An 8,763-nucleotide genomic window follows, 5' to 3' on the forward strand; every position below is an offset into this window, starting at 1 on the left:
GGACAAATTTCTATATTGTGTCAATTTTATCATTCTTAGTTTTATGACCTCCTTTGATTTTCTCAGCAATCAATTGTGAATCTCCATATATTTGCAAGTTTTTTATGTTAAGGGATGAAGTTTCTTGTAGGTCAACTATAAGAGCTTCATACTCTACAATGTTATTAGTACAAGGAAAGATTAATTTGTATTTTTCATAGGAGGAACTAAAATAATACCAAAACCATAACCTATCATAAATTTAGATCCATCAAAATACAATTCCCAAATATCATCTTGTTGAATAGCTAAAATATTATCATGAAGAAATTCTATTGAAGTAGAACATGTATCCAAATGAGGACAAGGAGCTTCAGCTAAATAATTTGTTAAAGCTTGTCCCTTAATAGATTTCTAAGAAATTAAATTAAGATCAAATTTTGTAAGTAATATCACCCACTTTGCTAAATGACCAAAAATATTAGTTTGTGAGAAAATATGTTTCAAAGGATCAAACTTGACAATCACATCGAATTCAACATTTATAAGATAAATCCTAAGTTTTTGACATGCATAAACTACAAATAAACATTATCTTTCCAAATATGTGTATCTTGTTTCATAATCAAGTAAACTATGACTAATGTAATACACAAGTCTTTCCTTACCATTATCATCATTTTGAGCTAACAAGGCACTCACGACCTTCAAATCCACTAAATTATACAAATCAAATGGTTTATTAAATTTAGCTAGCTATAAGATAGGAGGATTTGCAAGATACTCATTAAATTTCTCAAAAGTTTGTGTACATTCATCATTCAAAGAGAAAGTGGCATCCTTTCTAAGAAAGGAAGTAAAAGGAATTGTTTGATCAGCTAATTTAGAAACAAAGTAACAAATAGCTTGTATATTTCCTTGTAGATTGCATAGCTAAGAAATATTATTAAGAGGAGGCATATTAACAATAGCATCAATGTTTTCACTATCTACTTCTATGCCTCTCTTAGAGATTATAAATCCTAATAATTTACCATAGTCTACTCCAAAAACACATTTCTTAGGATTCAATCTCATGTTGTAACTTCAAATCATTTCAAAGATTTGTAAACATGATCTTCTCTTTCTATAGACTTTGCTAAGATGTAATCCACATAATCTTCAAGGATCTTATGGATGTAATCATGAAAAATCAAAGTCATAGCTCATTGATAAGTTGCTCCTGCATTCTTTAATCCAAAAGGCATCATGACCTAAAAAAATGTTCCCCAAGGTGTTATAAATGTAGTTTTCAATTGATCTTCAAGAGGAATAAATATTTTATTATATCCAAAAAAAAATCCATAAAAGATAGAAACGCATGACCTGCCATTGAATCCACAATCATACCAATATTGGGTAATGGAAAATCATCCTTTAAGGATTCTTGGTTTAAATCTCTAAAATTAGTACAAATCCTTATCTTATTTTCTCCTTTTGAAATAGGCATAATGTTTGAAATCCAATTTGAATAATCAATAGAATGAATAAATCTAGAATCCAATAATATTTCAATTTCACTTTTGACTAATAAAGCAATCCATGGATTCATCTTTCAAATTTTCTACTTCACAGGTTTCATATTTGGTTTTAAAACAATATTATGAGTAACAATACTAGAATCAATACCCAACATATTTGAATATGTCCAAGCAAAAATATCCTTGAATTCAAGTAAAAGGGAACACAATTGATCATGTTCATCCTAATTCAAACATTTCCCAATCTTTATTATATTTTTAGGATTATTCTCATCCATTTGAATATCAATAGTCTCAGTTATTAACAAATCATTTCTTATCTGAGGATCCATCTGTAAAGGAAGAATATCCTGATTATCATGTTCGCCAAAATAAGCATCTATATTTAAACAATAAGACTTCCTTCATTTATGATGGAACTTAGGTAAGTCTTCATAAATCCCTAAAAATTCCATTAAAATTTCATCTTCAGGAAAAATATAAAAAGTAGGAACTTGATTCATATCAATGAGCAGTGGGTTAACCAATTTCAACTGTCCACCACATATATGATAAGAATTAAGGGGAAAAGATGATGATTTTTTATGCGGATTAAATCCTAATCCATACATCTGATGATAAATTTCATTATCCAAAGGTACATACCTTTCTCATAATTACCACATCCTTTCCCATTAAATCTTGATTTCTTAAGAAAATGATAACCAAAACCATACCAATCAGCCATTTTAGATGGAGTCGAAGGAGTGGCATATTTCACAATGTTAGAACAATCAAGTTTTATCATTTCAATAATTTCATTAATCAAAGTAGAAAAAAATAATTTTTAAATCCTCAAAAAGCAGAGAAGGAATAAAAACTTGTTTTTGAAATTCACTTTATTGCTTCATAAATTCCAAATTAGAGACCTTATATTCACGAATGAAAGTAGGATTTAAATCCAATGTCCCCCAATCATCCCTAGTCAAAGAAGAAGATTAAATTTCCATTTGTTGAATCTCAAGTTGTTTTTCAATCTTTTTACTTGGTTGAAGAGACTCGGAGATCTTAACATATTCTACATTTAAGAAAGGATTTGGTGCATCATCCACATGGATTGTATAGATTAGGTTTTTATAAATGAATTGGACCTTATGATGAAGAGTAGAAGGAACTACATGCATAGTATGTAACCAAGGTCTTCCTAAAAGAAGGTTATAATTGAGAGGTCTAGGCATAACATGAATATGAATATTTAGAATAATAGGACCAACTTTAATAGGTAAGGTAATAATGCCCAAAGTTATCTTCACAATACTATCAAATCCATGTATAGGGACATTATCAGGTTGAATAATAGTAAGATCATCCTTAATGAATTTAACCATCTCCATGCTACATACATTAAGCCTAGATCCATTATTAATTAATTTTTTTTGAATAATACTTTGATTAATAGAAACAACAACCATAAGAGAATCATATTGATTCTGCACCTCAATAGAAAGTAAATCATTATTAGAAAACACAATAGGAGGTACAAAAGGAATAGCATGCATGCAATCTAAAAGATAATGAATTTTCTCTTGATTAGGAGGTGAAGCAAGAAGAGTAGATAAAACTTTTTGCAATGCCTCATAATATGTCAAAGAAGTTTGAAGTAACTCCCATAAAGATATCTTAGTAGGAGTAGCACATAATTGATCAACAAAGTTATACTCCTTAAAAGTAGAAGAGCACTTAGGAGCTTGAGGAAGAATATGTTGAGTAGGAAGTAAAGAAATCACAATAGTAGGCTAAGGGTTATTTTGTGTGCAATAAGCATGTCAAACAAAATTAGTATTATCAAAGAAATCTAAAGGATCTTTAGGTTTACCCTTAATTATTAGTCAAGGACATCCTTACCATCATCAAAGGTTTAGGATATATCATTTTAGGTTTATCAATATTGCATATAGTGGAACATGAAGGTAACCATGCACACAACCTATGGTAAAGGTTAATTGAAGAGGTTTTGGAAGAGAGTGAAATAGGAATACGATCAATGGAGATCTTATCCAAACCATTTTCATCCTCACTACCATGTACCTCATTAGGGAATCTATCATATTTTACAATAAAAGCCTTGTCAAAGTATGCCAAACAAGAATCATACATATTGAAATACTAAAAGCATGAAAATACAATTTTTTTTGTATTTTTAAATAAATTTTGTAATATTTTTATATTTTTGGAACATATAAATAAAGGAAATCTAATGCAAGATTTAAATCTAACACCAAAAAAGAAAGAGTTTTCGTAAACAAGTTCACCAAAATGAATAGGGTAAAATGGATCTTTAACAATGCCTCTAACATTCACCACTATTCATATATTATTTTGAAGTTGAAATGGGATAAGTAATGGATATGATTGAAATTAGACAAGATAAGATATATACCACAAAATAGAACCAATCTGGAAATACCTATTTTGTAATGCTTGTGCACAGTTTCTAGAAATTTTGTAACCCATTCAGTACTAGAAATGTCAAGATGGAGAAAACCCAAAAAACTTCTATCCTTATAAAGGTAGGTTGATGTTGACCTAGATAGCAGGGAAAAATCTTATTCTGAGGCACAATTGTGTGAATAAAAATTCAACCTTGACTTGCACTACTTCGATGAAAATTTTGTTCACAGATCTCAGAAGTTTGCCAAAAAGGGTATCCAAATATATACTATAATCTTCAAAATAACACATACATATATATATATATCTAAAAATGGGGTTTTGGAGTGGGTATATAGGGTTTTTTCTTAGTCAAACCCCCATTTTGGTGATTTCCACTTCCACAAATAGCCAAATATAATAGAATATGTGTTTGTATTGAATATGTAATACCAAAATCTAATCCACTAGATTGAAACCCTAGCATGAATATGTATGAGAAAGCAATGCATAGATTTAAATAAGATAAGAAAGCATAAAAAAGCCCCCAAGGCTAAACTACTCCTACCAAACTCATAATCCATAATTGCTGCCCCATGATTTTATCTTTGAATGCTTGAATATTGATAATGGTAGATCAAGGAAGATAAGATCTTTCTTGCTTCAAATAGATGTTCACAATGTTGTGTTCATAAAAATGCTTGATATCCACAATATTTTGATCTTCTATATCATTCTCTTGCAATATTTCATCTTCACAACATCATCTTGTTCTCTTGTTATCCATTGATTCTAGTTGTCTAGTAGTAAATGAATGTAAGTGAGCATCTTTATATAAAGGCTTCAAGGTGAGGTTCTTAGAGTAATGTGAGGATCCATAATTTGAATTTCACCTCAAATTATGGTCCAATCGCAATAACCACATAAGGATGGAAAATAATTAAATGAATATCAAATTAAAACCCTTGTGCATTCGGATTTGAAAGACCAACATTGATTTTGGGGCCCTTCGGGACCAAAATTTGAAAATGGGGATCAAATATTGAAGAAGGTCAAGGAAAACCTCAACCCTAACCTAGGTAGGGTTGACCCATTCAACCTTTCCCTAGTTCAAGGTTGACCTAGGGGTCCATATCCAACCAGAGTAGAAAATAGGAGGTCCCAAGGATGCCTGGAAACCTAGAAATGATTTCAAAACAAGAATACATGCCAAGAATAAGCACAAAATACTATAATGAACATGATGAATGCTAGGAGAACCTATTCCTAAGTCCTACCTAGAAAATAGAGCTATAGAGGAGGGAAATTAAGGAGAATCTTTGAGATCCTAACCCTAATTTCACATAGAATGAAGAAATCAAGTGTAAAATGCATCCTAAATGCAAGTATATCATGATAAGTGTACTAAAAGGGGGTGCTAAACCTACCAAGATGGAAGTCCTTCCATTTTAAGATGATATAGTCCCTCTGAGTGGTGTAGAAGTCTAATTGGAACCAACAATAATCCAATAATGTAGAACAATTGGAATCTATGGTCATAAAACCAAACAAGTGAAAAATGGTGACCAAGGTTATGGGCATATGATTAAGTGAGGGAGTACTATCAAAGGAATGCTCATATGACATAGATAGTCAGTGTGGGTTTAGTTGTGTCCTCCTATGGTGAGGATGAGATGTGGTTAATAAGAATAACAACAATATCTCTTTGGCCAAAACTATACATCTATTTGATAAAAACTATTGCCTTTTGACTCCTTATTTTATTTTAACCTACCTCTTAGTACACACACATATTAGATTGAAAGAATTGATATAGAAAAATTTAAAGTCAAAAACATACCTGAGAAGATAATAATATTTTCAAAGGATAATTTCTCCATAACATTGAAATCCATAGAATACCGCATTGCAACCATTATTAGACTTCCAAATTGAAAATAGAATATTGTGACATTGTATTGTGATATACAAAGCCATACATATAATTCTAACATCTTGTTATTTATATTTTTGAATTATTCTTGAGGAGAGTTATCAATTCAAAAGTGGGATCTTAGTTTTGAACAATAATATTAATGTTCTTGTCCATTTTGTAGACATTCATCTTATATTATTGTACCATGCTAGATATCAGCTTAATGGAGGAATGAAATCATAATTATTTAGAGGGTACATCCTTATCCTCTACTAAAAAATAGAAACTTAGAGAGATCCTTTCAAAAATGAAAACTTCTTTCAAACATAGAAAATATAAACTAATATGGGGAGGACGAAAACAAGGGGTCTATATAGTTAAGAATGTTTCTAAGTCTTTTAAGTAATTCTAGGAGATGGAAGAAAATAGGAATCCCTATCCACCTATTCTTTGATTATACATTCTTACCTAACAAAGGCATGTTTCTCTAGGGGGCACTCCATTTTCATTGATAAGTGGTTTAAGAAGACTGAATTTGAAGGTCCTTCTAAATGTTTTTTGTGTGAACAATATTAAAGAAATCATAGATAATAGTCTCTTAAACTCTCCATATTCACTAAAATATTGGGAATGACTTAGTCATAACTTATATTAAAAATCAACCTTCAACATCGCTTTCCTTAATAATTTGGAATCTTAGCCTAAGAAGCTCAATTATAATTTATATAATATTGTCTATCAAATCACCTCCTTGATATTTTTGAGAAATATGGAAATAAATGAATAGATGTATCTTTCAAGGGAAAATAATGTATGTATCCTACCTCCTCAATAAGATTGGGGCAAGAATTATTGAATTTACTAATAACAGACTTAGGAAATTAAATCATATTGAAGGAACTTTCACAAATTATGATGATGAAATAAGACAAAATTGGTTTCATGTCATTATCTAGCTAATGTAAGGAGCCAATATATGTGATAAAAAGAAACTCAAGAATGAATGTAAGTAGTATACCCCTCTTGAGGGATGGTATAAATTAAAATTTTATGTAGCTTCAAGAGGTAATCTTGGTAAAGCTAGGTAGGTTTTATCATCCATTCAATTAAAGTGATTTCACTTACAAAATTAGCTCTGTCATTAGGGAAAATGTCTAATAATGAGGAAGAATTAAGTGCTCTGATTGAAGGACTAAAATTGAAATAGAGTTAGTGTGAAAATTAATCACAACCCTAAATATTTTCCTAGCAACAACTATTGCCAAGTGCCAGTTTTTCTTGGCACATGAAGGTGTCGAGTGGCAATTTTTGCTCAGCACCAATGGATGTTGAGTGACAGGCAGTAGGTACTGAGTGAGCTTGGCACAAGAGGAAGCCAAGTAAACTTGGCACTGAAAGGGAAACTTGGCACAAGCAATGCTGAGTAAGCTTGTAAACCACAACAAAACTTATAACTCAGTTAAAGATGAAGCTGAGTGACAATATGATAGATTGGATTTTTCACCATTAAAACTAGAGAGCCAAAGCTTGAAACATTCAACAATAAATTTCTCAAATGTAATCAATAGAGGAAGAAAAATGGATTCAAGTATGCCTACTTGCCTTCTATTAAAATTTGATTAAAACTATTACAAAATTTGGGAGCATTCGGCTTCAACCTGAAAAACCATAATGTAACCCTAAAAACATCAAACTCGTAAAACTTCAAACTTTAAACTTTAAACTTGCAACTCTAGTGGCTGCATACAATAGTGCCTGGAGTAATCACTACTTCACAGGACAAATCCAACAAACAATAAACTTAAAAAATGATCAGAGAAGAAACACATGCAACTATAGGCACAAAAAAAATTTCCTTCTATCTTCTGCATGACTAGATCTACTGTTCACTTTCTTTCCTTCTTCCTTCTCTACTCAGTAAAATCTCTACTCTCTCTAATATGCTAAACTGAATGAATGAATCAATACATTCCTTTTGTCTCATTTCCAAAAACTATTTCCCCCTCTTTTCCAAATTTGAAACTCACCTACTTAGCATTAAAGGTGGTAGGTGGGCATTTGGCTAAAGGGGCAACCAATAATGTGTGAGATATTTCAACACTCCCCCTTTGTCCCAAGCCAAACAAACAAGGATCACTACTAATCCAAATCAACTACAACAAGAAACTCTCTTAGGTGTACAAAGGTTCCAATGCCTAATGGCTTTGTGAAAATGTCTGCTAGCTGCTGCTCAGACTTGCAAAATTCCATCTTGATATCCCCATTCTCCACCAACTCTCTGATGAAGTGATATTTGTTCTCTATATGTTTGCTTCTCCCATGGAAGACTGGATTCTTGAACAATGTAATTTATAAGATGTTGTCATAATAAATTGTGGTTCCATCCTCTTGCCTTTCATTCAAATCTATCAAGATCCTCCTTAACCAAATAGCTTGAAATGCTACTGCATTTGCTGCTATGTATTTAGCCTCTGCTATAGATTGAGCAACAATAGGTTGCTTCTTGGATGCCCTCAAAATTGTACCTGATTCCATATGGAACATGTATCTGGAAGTGCTCTTCCTATCATCTAGACTTCCAATCCAATCACTATCTGTATAACCAACCAACTTGAAATCATTTACTACAAGATACAAAATTCCAAATCCCTTGGTACCATTCACATACCTTAGGATCCTCTTTCCTACTTGCCAATGGAAATCCTTTGGTGTTACTATAAATCTGGAAATCATACTTACTGCATGCATTATATTTAGTCGAGTTACAGTCAAATACATCAAACTTCCAACCATACTTTTGTATAGTGTTGGATTTACACTTTTGCTGCAATCTTCCTTGCTCAAATTTAGACCTAGTTGGGGCTGCCTCACTATTCTACATTTTGAATCTCTCCAAGATTTTCCTTGCATACTTTTCTTGAGAGATGAAGATGCCATCAT

Source organism: Cupressus sempervirens, chromosome 6 (assembly GCF_028749045.1).
Source record: "Cupressus sempervirens isolate cs-2001-9-10 chromosome 6, ASM2874904v1, whole genome shotgun sequence".
Taxonomy (NCBI): Eukaryota; Viridiplantae; Streptophyta; class Pinopsida; order Cupressales; family Cupressaceae; genus Cupressus; species Cupressus sempervirens.